Source organism: Ascaphus truei, chromosome 16 (genome assembly GCF_040206685.1).
Source record: "Ascaphus truei isolate aAscTru1 chromosome 16, aAscTru1.hap1, whole genome shotgun sequence".
NCBI classification, from domain to species: domain Eukaryota; kingdom Metazoa; phylum Chordata; class Amphibia; order Anura; family Ascaphidae; genus Ascaphus; species Ascaphus truei.
This window is the reverse complement of record NC_134498.1, coordinates 49,447,512-49,474,697: the sequence shown is the minus strand read 5'-3', so window position 1 is coordinate 49,474,697 and position 27,186 is coordinate 49,447,512. Positions and strand designations below refer to the sequence as shown.

The following is a 27,186-nucleotide window of genomic DNA, read 5'->3' as shown; positions in this document are numbered from 1 at the left end:
TAACCAATACCCAGAACAGAACAAGTTACACAGGTAACTTATATACAGGTATACAGACAGTAACTACCGCAGGTAACCAATACCCAGAACAGAACAAGTTACACAGGTAACTTATATACAGGTATACAGACAGTAACTACCGCAGGTAACCAATACCCAGAACAGAACAAGTTACACAGGTAACTTATATACAGGTATACAGACAGTAACTACCGCAGGTAACCAATACCCAGAACAGAACAAGTTACACAGGTAACTTATATACAGGTATACAGACAGTAACTACCGCAGGTAACCAATACCCAGCACAGAACAAGTTACACAGGCAACTTATATACAGGTATACAGACAGTAACTAACGCAGGTAACCAATACCCAGCACAGAACAAGTTACACAGGTAACTTATATACAGGTATACAGACAGTAACTAACGCAGGTAACCAATACCCAGCACAGAACAAGTTACACAGGCAACTTATATACAGATATACAGACAGTAACTAACGCAGGTAACCAATACCCAGAACAGAACAAGTTACACAGGCAACTTATATACAGGTATACAGACAGTAACTAACGCGGGTAACCAATACCCAGAACAGAACAAGTTACACAGGTAACTTATATACAGGTATACAGACAGTAACTAACGCAGGTAACCAATACCCAGCACAGAACAAGTTACACAGGCAACTTATATACAGGTATACAGACAGTAACTAACGCAGGTAACCAATACCCAGCACAGAACAAGTTACACAGGCAACTTATATACAGGTATACAGACAGTAACTAACGCAGGTAACCAATACCCAGAACAGAACAAGTTACACAGGTAACTTATATACAGGTATACAGACAGTAACTACCGCAGGTAACCAATACCCAGAACAGAACAAGTTACACAGGTAACTTATATACAGGTATACAGACAGTAACTACCGCAGGTAACCAATACCCAGAACAGAACAAGTTACACAGGCAACTTATATACAGGTATACAGACAGTAACTAACGCAGGTAACCAATACCCAGAACAGAACAAGTTACACAGGCAACTTATATACAGGTATACAGACAGTAACTAACGCAGGTAACCAATACCCAGAACAGAACAAGTTACACAGGTAACTTATATACAGGTATACAGACAGTAACTACCGCAGGTAACCAATACCCAGAACAGAACAAGTTACACAGGTAACTTATATACAGGTATACAGACAGTAACTACCGCAGGTAACCAATACCCAGAACAGAACAAGTTACACAGGTAACTTATATACAGGTATACAGACAGTAACTACCGCAGGTAACCAATACCCAGCACAGAACAAGTTACACAGGCAACTTATATACAGATATACAGACAGTAACTAACGCAGGTAACCAATACCCAGAACAGAACAAGTTACACAGGCAACTTATATACAGGTATACAGACAGTAACTAACGCGGGTAACCAATACCCAGAACAGAACAAGTTACACAGGTAACTTATATACAGGTATACAGACAGTAACTAACGCAGGTAACCAATACCCAGCACAGAACAAGTTACACAGGCAACTTATATACAGGTATACAGACAGTAACTAACGCAGGTAACCAATACCCAGCACAGAACAAGTTACACAGGCAACTTATATACAGGTATACAGACAGTAACTAACGCAGGTAACCAATACCCAGAACAGAACAAGTTACACAGGTAACTTATATACAGGTATACAGACAGTAACTACCGCAGGTAACCAATACCCAGAACAGAACAAGTTACACAGGTAACTTATATACAGGTATACAGACAGTAACTACCGCAGGTAACCAATACCCAGAACAGAACAAGTTACACAGGCAACTTATATACAGGTATACAGACAGTAACTAACGCAGGTAACCAATACCCAGAACAGAACAAGTTACACAGGCAACTTATATACAGGTATACAGACAGTAACTAACGCAGGTAACCAATACCCAGAACAGAACAAGTTACACAGGTAACTTATATACAGGTATACAGACAGTAACTACCGCAGGTAACCAATACCCAGAACAGAACAAGTTACACAGGTAACTTATATACAGGTATACAGACAGTAACTACCGCAGGTAACCAATACCCAGAACAGAACAAGTTACACAGGTAACTTATATACAGGTATACAGACAGTAACTACCGCAGGTAACCAATACCCAGAACAGAACAAGTTACACAGGTAACTTATATACAGGTATACAGACAGTAACTAACGCGGGTAACCTGGAGTTATCAGTGCATCGCAATTACTGTACCGTAAAAACGTATTGTAACTTAGCAAACCGGTGTATCGTATCAAGCCGGTGTATCGTATCAAGCCGGGGCTCTCAACACCCGTCCTCCCCCCCAACAGGTCAGGTTTTCAGGATATCCCCGCTTTAGCCAAGTGGCTCAATCAGTGGCTCAGTCGATGATTGAGCCACCTGTGCTAAAGAAGGGTGGTATCCATGCCACCGCTATGTACATTAATGGCGCTATATAAATAAAGACATACAATACAATACAAGGGATATCCATAAACCCTGATTTGTTGGTGGCCCTTGAGGACTGGAGTTGGCCAGTCAACGACTGATGGAGCCACCTGTGCTGAAGCAGGGATATCCTGAAAACCTGATCTGCTGGGGGGGGGGGGGGGGGGGGGTGGGGGTCTTGAGGACTGGAGTTGAGCACCCCTGGAATAAAGATTAATTGCAATATATACTTGGTGTTAATGTAGGGATGAGTTATAATTCACCAAGTCACTGGCACATTAGAGTGCAAGCTCTGAGGGTCAGATTTAACTATTGGGAGATAAAGCAAATTGCCGAGGTTACAAGAAGTAGGGATTGGTAATAAAACGATGCACCTTACATAATATCCCTTGATCCTTAATTGGGGGGACAGTATTTTAATGTCCCAATACAGTGACCTGTTCCCGTGACCGGCAGGAGACTCGGTAAAACCTGCTCTTGTTTGTCAGACAGAGTGACTCATTCTCCAGGAGAAAGTCAAACATTAGCACAGGTTGTATGAAGAGGACACTTCGGGCGGCGGAGACCTGTTAATATTTCAGATCTGTCCCTGCTAAATGCAGCCCCCTCAGCCCCCCTGGAGAGCATTAACCCTTTCCCTGCCACACCCTCCTCAAACCCCATTTTCGAGGGAATCACAATACAGTGAGATAAATGCATTGAAATCTCCCTGAGCGGATAGTGAGAGACCTGCTGTACATGTGCTAACACCTGTCCGCAGAGCAGCCCCAGCCCGGCCTGTCCGCAGAATGCGCCCCCCCCCCACCCCAAAGACCTGTCCGCAGAGCAGCCCCAACCCGGCCTGTCCGCAGAATGCGCCCCCCCCCCCAAAGGCCTGTCCGCAGAGCGCCCCCCACGGCCTGTCCGCAGAACAGTTGCCCCACCCCCCTGGCCTGTCCGCAGAACGCCACCCCCAAGGCCTGTCCGCAGAACGGTCGTCGTCGTCGTCCCCCAGGCCTGTCTGCAGAACGGTCCCCTTTCCCCCCCCCCCCTAGGCCTGTCCAGATGGGATAAGTTGTGAGATACTCCTTTTTATCTTTTCAATTACTTTAAGTGACTAGACATTCAGAAGATCCACTGACCAGTTACTAGAGAAGCCAGCAAAGCCTGTTCAGGGCACCTCCAGATACAAAACTGACATAAAGCAGCATGTTTATTACTGATCCCCTAACTGCTCCAGTGCTTTGCTATAACTGAGGCTCCCTTGGCAGTAAAAGGGTTAATATAGACGTTCCTGAGCCTCAGAAATGAAGTAAAGTTTTATTTCAGTGATCCAACCCTAGCACCGTAAATTGGAGCAGAGAGTTACAAGCTGTGACTCTCTCCCCCTCCCCCCCCCCCCAGTTATAATGTGCGTCTATAGATCATTGGTGGGTAACAGGCAGCTTCACATGCGACCCCCCAACCCCTGCCCCCCCAGAAGCCCACTCTCTCTCCAGTGCAGAGGGAGTGGGGATACGTGCTTAAGGCCAAGTCCCCAGTGGCTGTGTGGGCGCGCAAAGCGCTGTGACGCGTACGCTGGCAGGGAATTTTGTCTTCTCGTGCACCAATTGAAGGGCAGATATGCCCCGTCATAGCCCCACCACCTGCGCTCCCCTACAGACCGCCGATCACGGCTGTAGTATGTGCATGCGCCGCCATGCCGCCAGGCGCGCAGCAGTGAGGACTGGGGCGTAGCGTTACTAACCACCGCCCTGCCGCTTGCCTCCAAATTGCAAGAACGTCTCGTGCTCTCCCGCGTGATCCCCTTCCTTAATTCCCCTGCCCCCCTGGACCCGTTACAGTCTGCCTTCCGTACAGCTCACTCAACAGAGACTGTGCTCACTAAAGTCGCCAATGATCTACAGGAAGCCACGTCCCAAGGTCACTTTTCCCTGTTACTCCTATTACTTCTGCTCGATTGCTCCGCTGCCTTTGATACTGTTGATCAGTCTCTTCTCCTTCATATTCTAAACTTTCTTGGTATCCGCAGCAAAGCTCTATCCTGGTTCCCATCTTACCTCCTCCATCCCTACCTCTCCCCCATCCCTACCTCTCCCCCATCCCTACCTCTCCCCCATCGCACATTATCTGTCTCTGTTGCTAACATGTCTTCATCTTTTATTGACCGGCCTGTTTGTTTGACCTCAGGCCTCTGTTCTGGGACCTCTCCATTTCTCTCACAACACATTATCACTTGGGGACCTCATCAACTCTTCTGGCCTTAGGTATCATCTCTCACCCGACCCTCACTCCGGCACCCTAGTCCCAAGTCTCGGCTCGCCTCCTGGCTATAGGAGTGGGCACTGATAGAAGAGCTGTATTCATGTCTGTCTGATATACAGTGTGACGTTGTGAATGTGTGCAGGATCGGTCCCTGTGCTGGGGATACGAATAAATGACAGTTGTACTAGAAAAGTTCCTGGCGCCCATTATTATACATCCTTACTACCTCATCGCCCGGCCGCCCGTATCCCGCCCGAGTCAGGGTAACCCGCGCGGAGACGCCATGTAATACACCAAAGTAACCTCACACAGGAGCCGGGCAGGGTGGGACGGTGGGACGGAGACACACACACTTGTTTAGGACACACACACTTGGTTAGGACACACACACATACCACACACCACACACTTGTTTAGGTTTTTTTGCAGCCAAGATACTTTGTGTGTAAGTGTGTAGAAAAGAAAGGAGCCTCAGATAATTAGAAGGGGATAGTCATACTCAGTATTGCTTTACAGTGGAGCACACACGTGTGATGAGTCTGATAGGTGCTTTACTCATCACTGGATGTTATGTCGGTGCGAGACAGAGGAATACTCAGCGACGCTCTCACTGAGCCGCGGACACAAAGTAACTGTGTGCGCTTTGTGTTAGTTACCTTGAAAGACATTAAGAAGTTATGAGCCACAAATGTCAAACTTCAGATGACAAGCGGGAGCTGAACCCCAGAGATCAACGGGGGACACACACAGAGCGTCTCTCCTTATCCCCGGGACACACAGAGCGTCTCTCCTTATCCCCGGGACACACAGAGCGTCTCTCCTTATCCCCGGGACAGAAAGAGATTCGGCCTGTCTTATATCACTGAGTTTCTCTTAAATACACACGTCATTTTCTATTTAGACATTTATCTTGGCAATAAAGGGATGTGACAACGGACACAATACTGATGAATAGCTGCCAGCCAGACAAAATATTACACGCAGACGCAATTTCGTCATGGTAATAAAGCATAGCAAACATACATATATTAATACGAGAGAATTTGGCAATTCACAAGTGACCCCCCTCCAGCAGTCTGCTCAAGATAACATTCACAGGATGGCTTTCCCAGTCTAATAATAATAATAATAATAATAATAATAATAATAATCTTTTAGAAATGTCCTTTATTTTCCTTTTTCCATTGTGTAAATATCCAGTAATGTTCTGGTTCTGGATAATATTGACCCACCACCACCCAATCAAAAGTGAAGAAGAAGGTGACCAAAAAGTTAAAAAATAACTTGGTTTATTGAGACGTGTAGTACAGAGGTAACCGGCGTCCATGTTTCACGCTGCGCGCTCGTTCACGGTGTGACCGAACCAAGCCCCTAACCTTTACTTTTGAATGCTGAGTGTAACCCGGAAACAGCTGGTTTTCCCGCCGAGGGGGCAGCGCAATGATTACAGGAACGCCCCTCTCCGCGTCAGCATTCAAAGGAGGACATAAAAAAAAACCTTTAATAATCCGTGCGCAGCCCCTTCGGAGGGAAAACGAGCTGAAGGTTGGAGGCTTGGTTTAGTCAGACCGTGAATAAGCGTGCAGCCCAAAAAAAGGAGGTCGCTATTCTCCGTAAAACAAGTCTCAATACACCAAGTCATTTTTGAATTTTTTAACTTTTTGGTCACCCTCTTCAACAATTTTGATTGGATGGCGGCGCGTCGCTATGTTCCTGCATCTACCCAGTGGAACCGCACGCCGGAGTATCCCTGCGCCAGGCACTTAATCCTCAGAACACAGTTCCCACGGACGCAGTGCAGTAAAAGATTGCACGTTTGGGCATATTTATGCATTAACCCAAGTGGAGGGGGAAGCCGCACGAGAAAAGGTTTAGCAGAATACGGGGGCACCTTGATATCAAAGACTTGGGATTATCTGTTTGTTCAAACAATATAAGTAGCTATCACCAAATGTAACAAGCCCCCTTCCCCACCTTGGCGAGTACGTATCAAAGGAATACTTCAGCCATTTATTGGCTTAAGAAGATTTATTAGATATATGGTGTTCAAGCATTTTTGACGCCTCAGATATCCTTTTCTGGACTATTACCCATCATGTGCTGGTTCCGGACAATATCCATTGCAAACAGATTAATCATTTGTTTGTGAATTTCCTGAGGGATTTAAAAGTCAGTTCTCAGACCTGCCGCATTGGAATCTCTGCAGCACTGTTCTTAAGGCACATTTGCTAAGCAGTGCTAAGCCATAAGACAGGGGTGCACAAAGTGGGGGGTGCGAGATTTTCGGGGGGTAAAGCTGTTACAGAGGCCCCGCGCTTCCCCAAAAGCATTGCACATAAATACCGGGGATCGAGCGAGGACTCTAACTTTTACTTACCTTCTCGCGACGTGTCTCCATGGCAACCCAGCGTCAAATGATGCCGCTGGGTAACGGGACGTCACGTTGCCACGTCACATGATCCCGTGTAAACCCGTCCCGGGGGTTAGCGACTCTCCCCCATAGACAACACATATTCAAAATCAGTGCTAAACTTTTCCCCCTCTATAAAAATGTCCCCAAATTGTAGGGTTAACCGGTGTGTTCCTCTTCTGATATAGGGGACAATTCCTCATACATTAAATAGTCATCGGTTGTAGCACCCACACACGAGAAATTATATATATGCAAAGATAATTCAAAAGCTTCAGACAACAGGAAAGACGTATGGAGAGATGCATGCTGGGTATTACACAGAAGTATGGACAGATGCATGCTGGGTATTTACCCGGAGACAGGAAAAAGAATCAATGGGTTCGAAACCCAACACAAGCCTGTGACATCATCACACGGGGGAAGAAATTAAAATGGCGGTGGGCCGGACATAATCACAAAAAATGACCATTGTTGGACAGAGATGGAACTCGACTGGATTCCAAGTGAGATTAAAAGACCGATGACGACCAAAAGTAAGATGAGAGGACGGGACGAGGGAATGTGTGGGAGCGATGTGGGGAAGAGTAACCGCAGGACCTGGGAGATCACTGGGGAGTTTGCATCCAGCAGTGGGGAGACACGGGCTGGAGAGGATGGGATGAGGGAATGTGTGGGAGCGACGTGGAGAAGAGAGGCTGTAACCGCAGCACCTGGGAGATCACTGGGGAGGCTTCATCCAGCAGTGGGGAGACACGGGCTGGAGAGGATGGGATGAGGGAATGTGTGGGAGCGACGTGGGGAAGAGAGGCTGTAACCGCAGGACCTGGGAGATCACTGGGGAGTCTGCATCCAGCAGTGGGGAGACACGGGCTGGAGAGGATGGGATGAGGGAATGTGTGGGAGCGACGTGGAGAAGAGAGGCTGTAACCGCAGCACCTGGGAGATCACTGGGGAGGCTTCATCCAGCAGTGGGGAGACACGGGCTGGGGAGGATGGGATGAGGGAATGTGTGGGAGCGACGTGGAGAAGAGAGGCTGTAACCGCAGCACCTGGGAGATCACTGGGGAGGCTTCATCCAGCAGTGGGGAGACACGGGCTGGAGAGGATGGGACGAGGGAATGTGTGGGAGCGACGTGGGAAAGAGAGGCTGTAACCGCAGGACCTGGAAGATCACTGGGGAGGCTTCATCCAGCAGTGGGGAGGCACGGGCTGGGGAGGATGGGATGAGGGAATGTGTGGGAGCGACGTGGAGAAGAGAGGCTGTAACCGCAGCACCTGGGAGATCACTGGGGAGGCTTCATCCAGCAGTGGGGAGACACGGGCTGGAGAGGATGGGACGAGGGAATGTGTGGGAGCTACGTGGAGAAGAGAGGCTGTAACCGCAGGACCTGGGAGATCACTGGGGGGGGATCACTTCATCCAGCAGTGGGGAGACACGGGTGATATATAGATATAGATACACACACACACACACACACACACACACACACTAGGGGAATTACCAGGATGGGGGTCCAAAGTAGGGAGAATTTGAGGTAAGTCTTGAAGTTCTGGCAACACAACAACTGTGTGACGCCTACATACTCCCCCAAACCTGTCTGGACCACCCTCCCTATAAACAACCACCCTCTACTTCTTCCTCTGTCCCGGGACGCCCGTCTCCCCTGCCGCTTCCTATCCGCCATCCACAATTTTTTTCTAAGCATGTCACCCATTGGGTGTTGTACCTGGCAGGCAATATACCTGGCACGTGATATCATGCTGGTGACGTCACAATGAGTTGCAGACATCTCGTACAGCTAAGTTAGGCTGCGGGTAATTTTTCTTTGCCTGGGTACCTGGTATTTTTAAGTACCCGCTCCATCACTAGTATAGATATATATCGGGGTCCCTAGTGACTATGCTATTCCTTCACACAGAGCTCTTCTCCAGCATGATGGGACGACGGCTCCACATCGTATTAAATAAGGGACTATGGGGCCTATGCAGAGAGCAGCGCTATTTCGAAATTCGCCATTTTTTGGAGAAAATCGCGCAGAAAGCAGCAGAAAATGGCGAGTTCCGAAAAACGCGCCAATTTTTCTTTTCTATTTGTAAAACTCGCCTCGCGGCTGGCGAGAACCTCGATCTCGCCAATTTTAAAAATATCCTAATGCAGAGAGGCGCGAACGGCATCTAGCGGCTGTTCGCGCCAATAAAATGGCGCGATTGTCTCCGTTTTGCCTCGCAAAAAAAAACTGCCGCTCGCGGCCATTGCAAAGGGAAAAAAAAAGGCGCGAATTTGTTTTAACACATTTCTGAAGCGCGCATCTCGCCAATTTAAACTCGCCACACGCATCCATGTTAAACATAGCAGAATTCGCACTTTTCTGCATATGGAGATTAAAACTCTCCAAAAAAGCTACTTTTTAATAAATTCGCCAATTTTAAAATTCGCTGCTCTCTGCATAGGCCCCTATATCTGCGCTCTACCGCTGAATAACTCACCTGCTCCTCCGTACATATCAGCGCTGATCTCTCGCTGTGCCTCTGCTCGTCTCCTGCGCTCTGCCCATAACCGTCTCCTCCCCACCCCTTTCTTCTCTACTGCTCTCTCTCGCCTTAAACCTCTCTCCCTCACTGCCCCTTACCTGTGGGACCCCCTCACACTCAGTACACCCTTCTCTCCCCACCTTTAAGACGAATCTTAAAACTCACCTCTTACATGCAGCATTTCAATAGCCTGGACTCGTGGCCACTGTCCCACACCCACAGTCACTCATACCCACCATCAAGGCCAGGCACTGCCATTTACTGCACTTACTCCCTCCCCTGCTGTCTCTGTAACTCTCCCAACATACCACTTAGATTGTAAGCTCTCCGGGGCAGGTATTTACTTTCCTATTGGCTGATTTTGCTTGTTACAGTAATTGTATTATAATTCCCTGTACAGTATTGTCTCTGTTGTAAAGAACCGAGTAAAGTTGTGGGTGCTATATAAAGATATACATACACACACACACATACACACACACACACACACATACATACATACATACATAGCCATACATACATACATAGCCATACATACATACATAGCCATACATACATACATACATAGCCATACATACATACATAGCCATACATACATACATAGCCTTACAAACATTAAATCCGCAATCCAAGCTGACGTTTCTCTCCCCCCCCCCTTTAATATTTGCATCAATACAATCCACACAATGATGAGTAATTAGCCAAGTTGTCGATCGATCATTATTCGGCTCGGGGGTTCACTAAATGGCTGTCAGTGCAGCAGCAGAAGAGGAGCAAAGACGCAAAGTTCTGTGGGGAAGATCATGTGACCAGGCAGTCACTAGATACAATTGGTGCACTGCTAGAGAGGGCAGGGCTCAAAAAGGGGTGTCAATAGAAAGAGGTGATCTGGCACACAATCAATGCAGCGCTATAATGTCACCTGCTGGTGCCCACGGACCAAGGGGGGTCGTCCTACCAGGTCCCCAAGTGGTATCAGGGTAAAGAGAATAGTCCAGCCACACGGTATTATCACAAAGTAGAACATTTAATCCAACATAAATCCATTTTTATGGATTTATGTTGGATTAAATTTTCTACTTTGTGATAAAACCGTGTCTGGACTATTCTCTATATCAAAGAGGGGTGTGCCAGCGCCTGTTTCAGAAGAGGAAGGGGATGTGACTTTGTAAATGGTTGCTATAGAAACAAAAAAAATGCTTGTTACATTATAATACATTAAAAATGTCAGTGTTTTTTTAATGCTACAAGTATTTTCTCATAGTACAGAACTGATTTATTTAAAAAATAAACACATGCAGGATATTGCTGGGTCTGCCGCTTTAACGATGGCACGGAAGGTTTTAGTGACTTTATTGGAATGAGGTCCGTGCGATCAGGTCGTTATTTTACACAGAAGCAATGAAACACTGTAAGGCTGAGGCTACACCAGGCGTGCGTTGCGTCACGCGCACCAGGCGCGCGTTGCGTCACGCACGCCTGCCGCAGAGGCGCTTTGTGGCCTAGGGGGAGACGCAGCTGTGACGTAACGGAGCTGGTTCGCCATCATTGGCTGAACGGCTCACGTGACGCGGCCGTGGCGTGAGAAAATGATTTTGTCTGTTCGGCAGTCGCGCTCCATTACGCTCGCTATGGCCAGCCTCAGAGGTACGCCCCCATGGACGCGGCCTAACACTATTCTGTTGTCGGTTTTTTACAAACTCCAGGAATTGTATGACAGGTACGCACGGTATGACAGGTACCCGCGGTGTGACAGGTACCCGCGGTGTGACAGGTACCCGCGGTGTGACAGGTACCCGCGGTATGACAGGTATCCGCGGCATGACAGGTACCCGCGGTAACGCAGATTTCCGTAGAGTGTCGTCACACCGAGTCTCTTTCATTACAAAAAAAGCCTATTCAGAATACTTCCAGGTGTACAGGGGCATTTGGAAATGATTTATCAGTTTATATAAGTACACCACTTCTTAACGAAATAGAATTAAAAGTGGCCCCTGAGAGCTGGCGCCCGTTGCTGCGGAAGAGACGGCCAGCGATGCCTTTGCGCAGCGCTGTAATCCGGAGAAAATCCCAGTGGCAGACATTTTTTAAATATTCCATGCAAAGAAAAATACATGTTTTTTGGGGCTTTTTTTTTTTTACGAGCCACGTCCCCGAAAATGAAAACTCCTGGAGGATTTGACGATGAGCCGTTTTAAAGGATGAGACCGGCGATGGGAACGCAATAGGTGGAAAACATTTGTACCCCTCTTTCTTGCACTAGATGATGCGGCTGTTTTTGTTTTGTTTTTGTTTTTTGCTGCCACAGCGCCCTGCAAGTCTTGCAACTCTGGCAGGCAAGGGGTTAAGCGAGGGGTATCAAACTCTATCCTCATGGGCCGCCTGCATGCTAGGTTTTATGGGTATCCCTGCTTCAGCACAGGTGGCTCAATCCAAGACTGAGCCACCTGCGCTGAAGCAAGGATATCCATAAAACCTGGCCTGTTGGTGGCCCTTTGAGGACGGCGTTTGACACCCCTCGGGGTAAGGAGTCAGACAGTATTGTAATGAAAAACAAAATGCCCCAAGTGTCACTCAGAAGGATCATTGTTACAATAAAGAATTCGTGGCGCAGGAACCGGCTGGTGAGACGTGAGAAAGTAACAAGTCGCAGGTACTCGGGAGTTTGCAAAGAGAAAAGTAGTCATACCTCGTACCCCAACACCCCGTACCCCAATACCGTCACCTCGTACCCCAATACCGTCACCTCGTACCCCAATACCCTCATGTTTTTATCCCAATACCGTCACCCCGTACCCCAACACCGTCACCCTGTACCCCAACACCGTCACGTTTTTATCCCAATATCAGTATTGCTTTGTTTTATGGGGTCTCTCTCTCTTTAGATTAGAAAGTGCCCCTCTCGCGGTCAGTAGAAACACAGACAATCCCCTCTTCGATACCGTAATGTCAACGCCCAGCGTCGTCGTCAGCGGAATGACAGGATAGGTCGCTGAAGATCCCCGGACACCAAATGGCTCTCCTGTTTTGGGATAACTGGAATTAGGGGGGCCGTTCAGGCATACCCTCAGTCGTCTTCTCCCAAATCTTCCTCCATCCAGACTGCAGTGAGAAGAAATGGTGCCCAGTCTTAGACCGGTCCTGTGTCACCGCTCAGCTGTGTAACACTGACCCCCCCACTGGACAACCTCTGCCCCCCTCCCCCCCAGAGAGGTTTGATAATCAGTCTGCAAATAGGTAAATCAGCAGCTGAGAAAACTCCACTCTGCCAAAAAGCTGCACTCCTGTGACACGCCAGGAATGTTCATCTCTTTAATGAGCGAGGAGGAGGAGGGGGGCGGCTCGCGGGGGGAGGGGGGCAGCTCGCGGGGGGGGGGGGGAGGGGGGAGTGCAGCTCGCGGGGGGGGGGGGGGGGGGAGGAGGAAAGGGTATGGAACCAAGGAAAGTGATCTCCAACCTCCTGGAAAATACCTCTCCCAAACTGGCATGGATCTCGCATAATAAGGGCGGCCGAGACCAACACCCTCCCCGCCTCCCCCAAATATAACCAGAGGAGCCAGCATCGCACTCAGTTGTATCTCAGTTATAACATATACACTGGAGATCAGAGATTTAATTTAATAATCAGAAATATCAGGTCGGGATTGTAAAATATGAATATATCCAGTGATCCAAGTGGCTTCAAAAAGTAGTGACCGTGTACACATGAGAAAAGGCGGAGGGGGAAGGGTACCCGATGGGGGGCGGGGGGTGTAAGCTCTCAGGATCAGGGCTGCAGAGTGTAAGCTCTCAGGATCAGGGCTGCAGAGTGTAAGCTCTCAGGATCAGGGCTCTCATTACTTCTGTATCTGCTTGTCCTTATTTGTATGTCATTCTGTGTAAATAATATACATCACTCTGTGACCCCCATTGTACCGCCCTGCGGAGTATGTTGGCATTTTAAAGAAATGAAATAATAATATTACTTTGAGATTTTAAATAAAAAATAGTGGTACTGTTCCGGACAAAAAACATGCTAAATGTGTCACCGCTAACAAGCGGGAATGACAATATCTCAGAAAGGTATGCACAGTATTTTATTCTTAGAAAGCAAAGGCTTCCGAAAATAAACACATTGCTCTTTAAATAGAAAATGGAAGTATAAACCGCACACGTACCGACTCGCCCCGCACACGCACAGACTCGCCCCGCACACGCACAGACTCGCCCCGCACACGCACAGACTCGCCCCGCACACGCACAGACTCGCCCCGCACACGCACAGACTCGCCCCGCACACGCACAGACTCGCCCCGCACACGCACAGACTCGCCCCGCACACGCACAGACTCGCCCCGCACACGCACAGACTCGCCCCGCACACGCACAGACTCGCCCCGCACACGCACAGACCCGCCCCGCACACGCACAGACCCGCCCCGCACACGCACAGACCCGCCCCGCACACGCACAGACTCGCCCCGCACAGACGCGCCCCGCACACACGCACCCCGCACACGCACAGACCCACCCCGCACACGCACAGACCCGCCCCGCACACGCAGACTCGCCCCGCACACGCACAGACCCGCCCCGCACACGCAGACTCGCCCCGCACACGCACAGACGCGCCCCGCACACGCACAGACCCGCCCCGCACACGCACAGACTAGCCCCGCACACGCACAGACGCGCCCCGCACACGCACAGACCCGCCCCGCACACGCACAGACCCGCCCCGCACACGCACAGACCCGCCCCGCACACGCACAGACGCGCCCCGCACACGCACAGACCCGCCCCGCACACGCACAGACCCGCCCCGCACACGCACAGACTCGCCCCGCACACGCACAGACTCGCCCCGCACACGCACAGACTCGCCCCGCACACGCACAGACTCGCCCCGCACACGCACAGACTCGCCCCGCACACGCACAGACTCGCCCCGCACACGCACAGACTCGCCCCGCACACGCACAGACCCGACCCGCACATGCACAGACCCGCCCCGCACACGCACAGACCCGCCCCGCACACGCACAGACCCGCCCCGCACACGCACAGACCCGCCCCGCACACGCACAGACCCGCCCCGCACACGCACAGACCCGAACACGCACAGACTCGCCCCGCACACGCACAGACGCGCCCCGCACACGCACAGACGCGCCCCGCACATGCCCAGACTGAAAAGGTCCTTAAAGTCACACTTTTGCAGGGAGACTTATACAACGCTCTGCTTTCATCCTAGAAAAGTATACTCAGTTCTGATGTTGAAAACCAAACTCTGGCTTGGACGGACGCACGCGCACACACACACACACACACACACGCACGCACGCACGCACGCACACACACGCGCACTATTCCTTGCATTTATATGTTCTCTTATCATACAAGGTTATCGTCCGCCCTCATTGTACTGCGCCATGGAATACGGTGGCCCCATGCAAATGAAAGATAATGAGAATATAAACGTCTCAGTGAAACCGTCGCGGTGCTGGGAGGTTGAACATTAAATAGCATTGTGGCCTCGTGTTACCAGCATACCTTAACGCCCATATATATGCCTTTTAAAAAGATATCTGGCCCATAGTGTAGAATGTATTCGAGTACACAAAACGTCCCGCGTGTTCTCAATGCCCTTCCACACGCGTGTGAGGTCAGCCTTGGATGGATAATAAGGTGGGTCAGAGAGCAGTGGGACAGGGAACCTGAGCTTGGGAGGGTCTCTGTGCTCGTGTTATTATCTCCAACACACAGGTGAGCGGGAAGGTGATCAGAGGCTTCGCCATTCCGTGCAGGCGTGCGTGGGAGGCGTGAATATTACACAATAGTCTGTGTGTTGCTAACAAAATACTTATTTAGTCCTGAAAGGGCCCGCAACACAAAGTACCGCAACACAAAGTACCGCAACACAAAGTACCGCAACACAAAGTACCGCAACACAAAGTACCGCAACACAAAGTACCGCAACACAAAGTACCGCAACACAAAGTACCGCAACACAAAGTACGCAGTGTGTTTTCTCTTTTTAGCACTGATGGGGTTAAATAAAACTGAGAGAAGAGATCAGTGAGAGGAGCCCCCAGACAGGTCAGGGGGGGGGGGGGGGTGTGACTAAGATGAGAAGCAGAATGTGCTGTGGAGTTTGGGATGAGACGTTGTGTTTTTAGCAGCGGTTGAAACTCTGTGTCTGGCACCTGCGCTGAGACAATTAGGGATTCCCCCTGAGCACCTCACCTGGCGGGACGGGGGAGACCTGGCGCGCTCATGTCAGGGGGTTACTGGGAATTACCCCGATGAACCGATGTGTTCAGGCAGGTCCCGAGTGTGCGTCTCCCAAGCAAGACGCACGTAGCGAGGCTTCCTCCAGCAAGCAAGGGGTTAAAAGCATTCCAAAACTATGCTCTCATCTTACTGCTTAAAGAGGATACACACACACACACACACACACACACACACACACACAATACTAATAATATATGTAAACACATCTATATAGATATATTTATTTTTTACACACAAAAGTATTCTGCATGTAATGAGTAATCTAAAAAGGTTTACATTACAGTATATATGTATATACAATGTGTGAGATATAGATATATATAGATATCTATATATCTATATCTAATATAGATATATATATCTCACACATTGTATATACATATATACTGTATATACATATACACACACTATGTACATATATACATATATATACTGTATATTCATATACACACACTATGTACATGCATATATACTGTATATACATATACACACACTATGTACATACATATATACTGTATATACACATACACACACCATGTACCTCCTAGAACACAAATGCCATTTCGAAATTAGACTATAATTACGTGTAACCGTTTTGCCCCTAATTATGCTTAAGAAGCAGAAAGGGAGCGGTCCTTTTTAAAGCAAATAAAATAAAGGAATGTGTAGGACTGTGAATGGAAAAAGTAAGTGGTACTCGGCACTGCTCTGTAGCACCACACCTTGGGCCTTGGACAGTCCCACACACAAAGAGCCGCTTGTGTTGTGAACACGGACGTACAACGCCTGCAAGAATTCCAACCACAGGAAAGCCGGTCTCAGGAGAAGCGAGAAACCCGCAGTACGAAAAACAGAAGGTATCCCGCACAAAGCCCCCCTATTCACCAGCGCGCCACTTCCAGCCGACTAACCAAGAGAATGTGCCGGAACCCACACAAAAATACCGCAACCGAACAGCGGGCCTGGCGAGGGGTGCCAGGTGGCTTGTCCAAAAATACTGGACAAGATGGTGAAAGGTGCGACGTGCACGAGAATCTTGGTGAGGCATGTAATATAGCGCAGGCGCGCGTTTAGTGCCTATGGGCCAAACAGTGACGCGCGTGGCCTTGACATCACAATGGTAGGCCGCACTGTGATTGGCTCACAGTGTCATGTGGCACGGCAGCCGCTCGAAAAGACAAATTTCTTTGTATTTCCACACAGCTGCCGCGTTAATGCTGTCTGCCAGGCGCACGCGCGTCGGCACTGGATAAACTGTTATAGGGAGACAGGTATTTATCATTGGCCCACGCGCCAGCGCCAGCGCCTGCTATAATACCAGCCTGAGGAAGAATGGTATTTATAAAAGGACAGGACTGCTACGTTATATTTTCCAAATCTCACTCCAAGTAATCACCAATTTATATTCTGTTTCGTAAAAAATCTTGGGAGGGAGTGGGTGGGTGGGAGTGGGACGGAGTGGGTGGGAGTGGGACAGAGTGGGTGGGAGGGAGTGGGATGGAGGGAGTGGGTGGGAGGGGGATGGGGTGGGAGTGGGTGGGACGGAGTGGGACGGACTGGGTGGGAGTGGGATGGAAGGAGTGGGATTGAGTGGGTGGGATGGAGTGGGTGGGAGTGGGACGGAGTGGGTGGGAGTGGGTGGGAGGGAGTGGGATGGAGTGGGTGGGAGTGGGATGGAGTGGGTGGGAGTGGGATGGAGTGGGTGGGAGTGGGACGGGGTGGGAGTGGGACGGGGTGGGAGTGGGACGGGGTGAGACAGAGTGGGTGGGAGTGGGATGGAGTGGGTGGGATGGAGTGGGTGGGAGGGAGTGGGTGGGAGGGAGTGGGTGGGAGGGAGTGGGTGGGAGTGGGACAGGGTGAGTGGGTGGGAGTGGGACGGAGTGGGATGGAAGGAATGGGATTGAGTGGGTGGGAGGGAGTGGGTGGGAGGGAGTGGGTGGGAGTGGGTGGGATGGGGTGGGACGGAGTGGGTGGGAGTGGGACTGAGTGGGTGGGAGTGGGATGGAGGGAGTGGGATGGAGTGGGTGGGAGGGAGTGGGACGGGGTGGGTGGGAGTGGGACGGGGTGGGTGGGAGTGGGACGGAGTGGGTGGGAGTGGGATGGAGGGAGTGGGATGGAGTGGGTGGGAGTGGGTGGGAGTGGGACGGGGTGGGTGGGAGTGGGACAGAGTGGGTGGGAGTGGGACAGAGTGGGTGGGAGTGGGACGGAGTGGGTGGGAGGGAGTGGGAGGGAGTGGGTGGGAGGGAGTGGGATGGAGTGGGTGGGTGGGAGTGGGATGGAGTGGGTGAGTGGGACGGGGTGGGAGTGGAACGGGGTGTGAGTGGGACGGGGTGGGTGGGAGTGGGTGGGAGTGGGACGGAGTGGGATTGAGTGGGTGGGAGTGGGAGGGAGTGGGATGGAGTGGGATGGAGGGAGTGGGATCAAGTGTGTGGGAGGGAGTGGGACAGGGTGGGAGTGGGACGGGGTGGGTGGGAGTGGGACAGAGTGGGTGGGAGTGGGATGGAGTGGGTGGGAGGGAGTGGGATTGAGTGGGTGGGAGGGAGTGGGATTGAGTGGGTGGGAGGGAGTGGGATTGAGTGGGTGGGAGGGAGTGGGATGGAGTGGGTGGGAGTGGGATGGAGTGGGTGGGAGGGAGCACCCTTCCAAGGATTTTTTTTTTTAAAGGAAATTGAATATGAAATAGCGCAAATTGACACAAATTGGTGCACACACAGTGACACACACACAGTGACACACACACACAGTAACACAGTGACACACACACAGTGACACACACACAGTGACACACACACACAGTGACACACACACACAGTGACACACACACACAGTGACCCACACACAGTAACACACAGTGACACACAACACACACAGTGACACACAACACACACAGTGACACACAACACACACAGTGACACACAACACACACAGTAGCACACACACACAGTAGCACACACACACAGTGACACACAACACACACAGTGACACACAACACACACCTCTCTGCTCCATGCTTTTCCTCCGCTCTTTTGCCTCCCCCTACCCCGACTCCTGCCACCTCCTTCTGATTGGCTGCATTACACAGCAGCAGCCAATCAGGATGGAGGAAGCTGCCCCGCCCCCTGCTCTGTATATAACAGCGCTTTGCTTGTCTATTTCTCAGACTTCTTCACACAATCACAAGTAAAAATATTCATTAAATAATCTCTAAATCTATAAGTAACATTATGCGCCACAAGATAACATGCTCACCCTGAGGCTGCGCTTATAGTGCCGGCGACGTCGCGTCAAAACAAATGCATTGCCGCTGTCGCGTGCGCTTATAGTGAGCGCGACGCGACGGCTTGGTCGCGATCGCTGGTAGTCACCCCATTTTGATTTTTCCAGCAACCGTGGCCTGACGTCGCTGGCGCGTTGCCGGCACTATAAGCGCAGCCTAGTGGTGCCTGCGGCACACTGGCGGCTCTGCGTTCTTCGGGGTAAAGATAAAGAGGCGCGCAGTGTCAGAGAAGGGAGGACCCGGTGACGGTTACAATAAACGCGGCTGGTTACGGGAGGATAACACCGCAGGGATATAGTGTCACACGCGACATACTGCACTTACACACTAGTCCTGCCCCAACGGCACACAATGCAGCTCTGTCTCAGGGCTCAGTACAGCACCGGTACAGGGGGGGCACTTACACGCAGGAGGGCGACACTACCTACAAAAAAGGATTGGTATCTTCAAATGTTTTTGACATTGTGAAAAACAGCGATTTCTCCGAACCAACCCCTTTTTGTTACAGCATCGGATTCAGGGGACACCCCGCCCCCCCCAGACTGTAACTGCAATATTTTCAGCTTTTTTTTTTTTTAAATGTAACTAACGAAGTTACCCGTATTATGTGTCCTGTTTTTTTAAAGGCGTTTTAAAGGCTGTTTAATTAGCCGGAGATTATTAAACAACCATTTTGTTTTTCCTGGAGGGAAAATGAAACCTGATAACATTACCGATAGGTTTCTCGGGAGAGGCGCGGCTCAGCGCCAGGAGATAACCCGGTTCCTATGAGGTGTGAAAAAACAACAACAACAGCTGCTGTAATGTTTTTAATGTCTTGGTAAAGAATGTGGCTTTAGAGAGTATGTACGATCTTTAAGCAAATAAAATAAAAACATTTGTGAGCACATTCACATGTCTCAAACACGTCTACAAACCTGCCCTTCCCCTTTATCTCTTAGCTTACAGTGTTTCCACTGCAGCTAGGGATCCTGGGTAATGACATGCAAATGAGCACACAAACTTTATCCAATTTATTTTATAATGGGACTAAACTTTTTTAGAGATATATATATATCTGTACGGTGCTAGCAGAGTTTAATAAATCAACTACATAATGTTGCCATCACAAAGAGATAAATGTGAAGCACAATAATTACCCGCTGGGGTTCCAATTACACAGAAACATTCATTTCCCCCTTGCTGGAAGTGTCTTGTAACATCTCGAACACTACAGCGATTATCCATCGGCACGGACCCCGAGAGGCACTAACTGCTGCTCTGTTTATTCACCAGTTTAAATCTTGTGTAAAGCTCATTGAACCTAAAAAAAAAAAAAAAACCTGGTGCAGCAATGTACAGTAGGATGAAGTACTACTGCTTTATAACTCCGATCTGATCAGTGCACGTGCCAGTTAGGAATGCGCGTTGGCCGACAAAGAGATACATCCGCGGTTTCTTTTCTACTGATCCATTCATTATGGGTTTAGATGTAATGCCCTGTAATTAATACATTGTTATTCTTCCTGCTGGAGGGAGCGAGACGTGGATTCAAAAGCATATTTCAGGCGGTGCCGCTCTCTCCCCCCTTCCAATTACCGGAGGCACGATACAGGCCAGAACACTTCCCAGAGGTACCGCTTTATAATGGTTGTCCTTTTGGTTCTCCTGGGCTCAGCACATCTTGGCGACTTTATCCAGGCCCGCGGCAGCTATAACACTTTAAAGACCACAGCGGCATTGTACCCTAGCCAGGTCTGCCACAGCTGCTTCTGATAACTGTTATTATCCACGAACGTCTTAAACTTTATTTTATCCTAGCCACATTCAAACCTGCCCTGAACTGCCCGCGCTCAGACAGAGCGATGAGTTACATACCCAGGTGTGTGTGTGTACATATAGATACTGTATATAGATAGTCGTCGTAGGGGTTAAAATAATTAACTACATTCTTTTACTACTGAGGAAAAAGCGATTAAATGTTCTCTTTGACATGAAAAATAATATATTTAAAAAGGAAGGTATTTGATATGACACGTTCTGAAAATTCAGCGTCTTTAATTAGTTTTTTTCAAAAGAAATATCAAGAAATTCGGAAAGTGCATTTAGCGCGTTTTTGGCAAAAATGCACTTCCTAAGTTATAACTGCACAGCGACGATATAGTGCAACTATTGCACAGGCACTTACAGGGGACTACAGATATAGTGCAAAAATGTTTTATTCCAAACACATCAACGCTTCAGCCCAATTGCGAGACCTTTCTCAAGATGTGAATGCCTGCAATAATTACATTATACAACCAAACTGAATATCCCAGCACTCGGGCCAGGAACGACAGACAGACAGACAGACAGACAGACAGACAGACAGACAGACAGACAGACAGACAGACAGACAGACAGACAGACAGACAGACAGACAGACAGACAGACAGACAGACAGACAGACAGACAGACAGACAGACAGACAGACAGACAGACTTTTGTAATGCTTTGGATTGTGCTGAATTTTCAAATATATACAGCAAACTTATTTTAAACAAACAAAAAATAAATACATTTCATCATTAATAAAATATTATAAGTGACCCCATTGGAATTATATTTAATTTATAAAACCATAAATAAATATCAATTCAATTCCGCTTTGTTAGTGTATATAAATATATGTATTTTAAGTTTCACCATAATCCAAATTCATAACTAAGGGAGTAAGCAAAACCGGAACCAAAAACCCCAAAACACTAGCGGCAAAACCCAAAACCAGAGGTCAAGTGAACATCTGTATTTTATGTATGTGCCAACAGCGCTAAGCACAGAATAAAACGTTTCCATGGCATCCATCCAAATATACAGGCATAGTACTGGGAACTAGCTGCTTGTTTTTGTAGTGAGACAGATAGGTTTAGAGTAGAAATGGGCAGAAATGTCCAAATCTTTTTCCCGGAATTTTCCGAGCATTTCATTCAAAATCCGTTCCGCGGTGTAAAATCTGCTGACGGATTGTTCCAGTTTCAATTCGTGCGGATTCCCCTAACCCGGCCACTGGGTACGATCCGTACGGATTTTTAAGAATCCAATCCGCAGGCGGATTAAAAATCCGACCACGTACAGTATTATTAAACCGCCATGTGCTATACATATACATATATACACATACACGGAAAACACGAATAGCCCTTTTTGAGCCCGATTCGTGGAAATATGCAAACCAAAAAAAAACAGCCGCAAATTCGCAAAAAAAAAAAAAAATAATGTAAATTCGCCCATGTTTAGTTTCGGACACACCAAGCAATATTATTCCAGGAGAGGAGAATAAGAATTAAAAATTGTTCACTACGCCCTAAATTAGCACATTAGGGAAGCGTTTACTAGCGATGTCCGGATTGAGCGCTGCGTACGGCGTGTGCACATGGCACGATCCCCATTGAGAGCGGCACTTAATGTAATTCATCCTGCCGTTAGGGGAGGGGCCACAGTTATTATTAGTACAGTGCTGGTGGTGATAACAGGTTATATATCTGTTTTGGCACTAACCATGGAGTGTGTCTTCAAGGGCCACCAACAGGTCAGGGTTTTTTTTAGGATATCCCTGCTTCAGCACAGGTGCCTCAATAAGTGGCTCAGTTATAATGATTGAGCCACCTGTGCTGAAGCAGGGATATCCTGAAAACCTGACCTGTTGGTGGCCCTTGAGGACTGGAGTTGGTCACCTCTGTGTCTAAATCGATTGTGCAGACGCAGACACTTTAGAAAGGGATGTATTATATAAAGATTTAAGCCCGGAAGTCGCAACTAAACAAATACATTCAACAAAATATTCAAATGTTATTGCCGGAGCACCACAACACTCGGACGCCAGAACCGGCAAAACCTATTTGTCGATATTGTTAGCTTTACATATTTTTGCAAGAACTGCAAAGAGCAGAACCAGCCAGGTACAAATAATGCCCGGGGAGGTGTTATCCGCGATTCAAGTCCATACGATATCACGCTTCTCCGCTTTGCGAATCCAGTTTTATTCATTCGTCCACATTTCATTGGGTTACAAGTTGAACCATAAGATTAATTGTATGTAATATGTGCGTGCGCGTGTTTAGTTTATAATATATATATACACACACACACACACATATATATATATATGCATCTGTGTGCGTGTGTGCATACACATATATACACAAACACTGCAGACCATGGACACAACATAAGGCATTTCAAACCAACAAAATGTAGGACAACTACTTAGAACCAGAAACCCCAACTGACTTTCAAGACAGATACACACCAGCAACCCAAAACCCCACACAGCCGCCAGGGAGTTATAAACCTGTCTGATTGTAACCTCTAAAAACCTGGAGACCTCTGATCTCTCCAAGGGACTAACATCCTGCCCCACCACCAAACTGGATCAAATCCAATTGTACTCAGACCTAGAAGAATTCTTCAGGAGGCTACGACTGAAAGAATATTTCCACAAAAAAAGAGAACACCCCCATAATGACAGAGAACAACAACAAGAAGAAGAACACGTACTTCACACCACCAACAGGACGCAACGTCAAACTAGACGGCTACATACAGAGCTTCGGATGGCGAGTTTCCTCACTAGCATCAGCACAGCAGAAAAAAAACTATGTACAACCTATCCCCCATGGAGAGATCTGCAATCAAGGTACTGCGAAACACCCACAACATCACCATCAAACCAGCAAATAAACGGAGGCGCAGTGGGGGTTAGGGACACAAATAAATACATAGAAGAAGGCAACAGACAACTCACAGACAACACCTAGTACAAGAAGCTCACGCATGATCCAACCCAGGAATATACAAAGCAACTCATGAATCTCATTCAAACATTCCCTAACCACCTGCAACCACAATTGAAGTAACTAATACCTGACAAACCTGGAGTTGGGATCTTCTACATGCTTCCCAAAATCCACAAACCAGGAAACCCTGGCAGACCCATTATAACAGGTATGGATACACTCACGGAACAAATATCAGGCTTAGTGGAGAATATCCTCTAATCTTTAGTCAGAAGCACCAACAGCTTCATACAAGATAACACAGATTTTCTCAATAACCTTAACAGCATCAACCAACTACCATCCAACACACTGCCAGTCACCATGGATGTAGAATCCCTTTACAGCAACATCCCCCACAAGGATGGTATTGAGGCATGCCTGCAATGCCTTACATCTCCCCTGGATCAGAAATACAGCGCTGATGTAATTACCAAACTGATAGAATACATCCTCACACACAACTACTTCAGCTTCAACAAGGAAATGTACCTACAACGAATGGGGGCTGCAATGGGTACCAAGATGGCACCGCAATATGCCAATCTTTTCATGGCACATCTTGAACAAAGATTCCTAGCTACATGCCCCCACAAACCCTACAAACACAGGCGGTCCTCGGATATCCAACGGAATCCGTTCTGGAAGTAGCGTTGGATAGTGAAACCGTTGTAAATGGAGTCGCATGTTAATCAGTGGCGGTGAGCGTCGGATAACGCATTCCGGCATCGAAAAACGGCCCTTAGGGTTGCTTTGTAAAGCGTTGGATATGCCATTCGTTGTAAAGTGAAACATTGGATAACGAGGACTACCTGTACTACAGATACATTGATGACCTGTTCATAATATGGAGAGAGGATGAAGGAAAAACAATTCCACGAGTCCCTGAACTCATTTCATCCATTTCCACTTTCTTGGTACAACAGTAACACTGAAAGATGGCAAACTACACACATCTGTATACAAGAAACCCACAGACAGAAGCAGTTACCTTCACAACTCCAGCTTCCATCCCACTCATACCAAACAAGGTACTGTATCATACACAGCCAGGCTATAAGATACCACCGCATATGCTCTGACACTGAAGACAGAAACAGGCATCTCACAACCCTGACCAAATCATTCAGGCAGAAGGGATACAAACCAAAGACCATTGCCAAAACTATTACATCTGCACTAAAAGCCCCATGGGAACACCTGTTACAGTACAGACAGAAAGAACCCACCACACGCATAACACTAGTGGCCACATACAACCCTACCCTAGAGGGAATACGAAAAATAATCAAAGATCTGCAACCCATGCTGGCAGAGGATGCGACATTAAAAGAAATCTTCCCCAAACCTCCCATTCTTGCATTTAGGCAACCACGAAATAGAAATTAGTCAGCAGAAAACTTCACAACGAACTTAAAGACACTGATAATGGCACAAAACCGTGCAACAACACACGCTGCAAACTCTGCAAAAATATACGTCAAGATCCCACAGCAAGTCACAACCATAGAACATTCAATGTTTAAAGGATCATACAGATGCACATCCTGGAATTTAGTTTATATTATTCAATGTAATAAATGTGACCAAGGCTGCTACATTGGGGAAACCAGCCAAAAACTTCAAGGCAGAATGAATATGCACAGACACTCTATACTCCATCACGAAGAAGGAAGATACTGCTCACCTGTGGGACATCACTTCTCACAACCAGATCATTCCATAAATTATTTAAAAATGAAAATCCTCAATGGAATGTTTAAACGTACCCAAGAGCGGAAAACATTTGAACTCAGAATGATAAGACTCTGTGACACCAAAACAAGAGGACTTAATGCGGATATGGGGTTTCTCACACACTATCACAATTGTTTGTAATTATCCTGCCTGCCTCTCTGCCAATGTTATTATCCACACCTCCCCCCCCCCACTCTCCCCATCACCTTTCCCCTCCATGCTGTTACTTGTCACTGTTTAATTACCCTTCCAATTTCTTCAAACATCCCTTTCTCACCCCACCTTATCTAAATCTGTTTTTTTCTGCTACCAAACCTCTGTTTTAGCCATAAATTCCTTTGTAAACCAGTATTGCCGACCTGAGGAAGAGAGGAGACTATGACTATGTGTATAGCGCGTGTGTATATATATATATATATGACTGTGTATAGCGCGCTTGTGTATATAGACTGTGTATAGCGTGTGTGTGTGTATATAAATATATATATATATATATATTAGACTGTATAGCGCATGTATGTAATAATATATATATTTATTATGTGAATAGTGCGTGAGTGTATGTTATACTATAAATATATATATATATATATATATATTATCTGTAGTGTGCGTGTGTATATAGACTGTGTATAGTGCGTGTGTATATATATATATATATATATATACTGCGTAGTGTGTGTAGACTGTGTATAGTGCGTGTATATATAAACTGTGTATATGACTGTGTATAGTGTGTGTGTGTGTGTGTATGTGTATATATATACACATACACACACATACACACTGTGTATATATACACTGTCTATATATAGACTGTGTATAGTGCGTGTGTGTGTATCGCAGTGACATTGGAGCAGTGGCTTCCTGTATTTAGCCCAGGCGCAGGTACAGGTGTGCACACGTCTGCAGCTGGGGGAACCCAGAGAACCTGTGTATAAAGACTCTTATGTCACTGTCACATTCCCCTCTAAAGAATGAGCGGTCCCAGGGACCCGAAACCCCCACCCCCTGGGGACAAGGACTTACCTGGGACAGCAGCAGCCCCTGACACGTCCAGGAGATTCACCTGGGCGGGAAGGGAAGTGAGTCACAGGAGGAGGGAGCGAGGTAAGAGGGGTAGGGACAGGTAACAGACAGGAGGAGGAGGAGATGTGAGAGGGAGGGAAGTACTTAGGTAACAAAAGGGAGACAGACATACAGATGAGAGAGGGGGAGCTGAGACTGGTAGTTAGAGAGAGATACAGATCTGAGACTGGTAGTTAGGGAGAGATACAGATCTGAGACTGGTAGTTAGGGAGAGATACAGATCTGAGACTGGTTGTTAGGGAGAGAGATACAGATCTGAGATTGGTAGTTAGGGAGAGATACAGATCTGAGACTGGTACTTAGGGAGAGAGAT

The 27,186-nt window shown here is 47.9% G+C and overlaps 1 protein-coding gene across 3 annotated transcripts in view; it reads right to left on the bottom strand.

Annotated features, from left to right (window-relative positions):
• LOC142467608 (ligand of Numb protein X 2-like) overlaps positions 1–26,890 on the bottom strand; it is a 52,045-nt gene extending 25,155 nt beyond the window's left edge. Inside the window, exons 1-2 of one of the 3 annotated variants that reach the window (XM_075573525.1) lie at positions 26,814–26,874; positions 12,647–12,806 (exon numbers count right to left, since the gene is read on the bottom strand). The gene's annotated coding sequence lies outside the window, so the exon portion shown is untranslated. Of the gene's footprint in view, positions 1–12,646; positions 12,928–26,813 lie in introns of those variants that run through there. The other 2 variants (XM_075573527.1, XM_075573526.1) reach the window with 2 other exon arrangements.
• Positions 26,891–27,186: the final 296 nt, after the last annotated feature.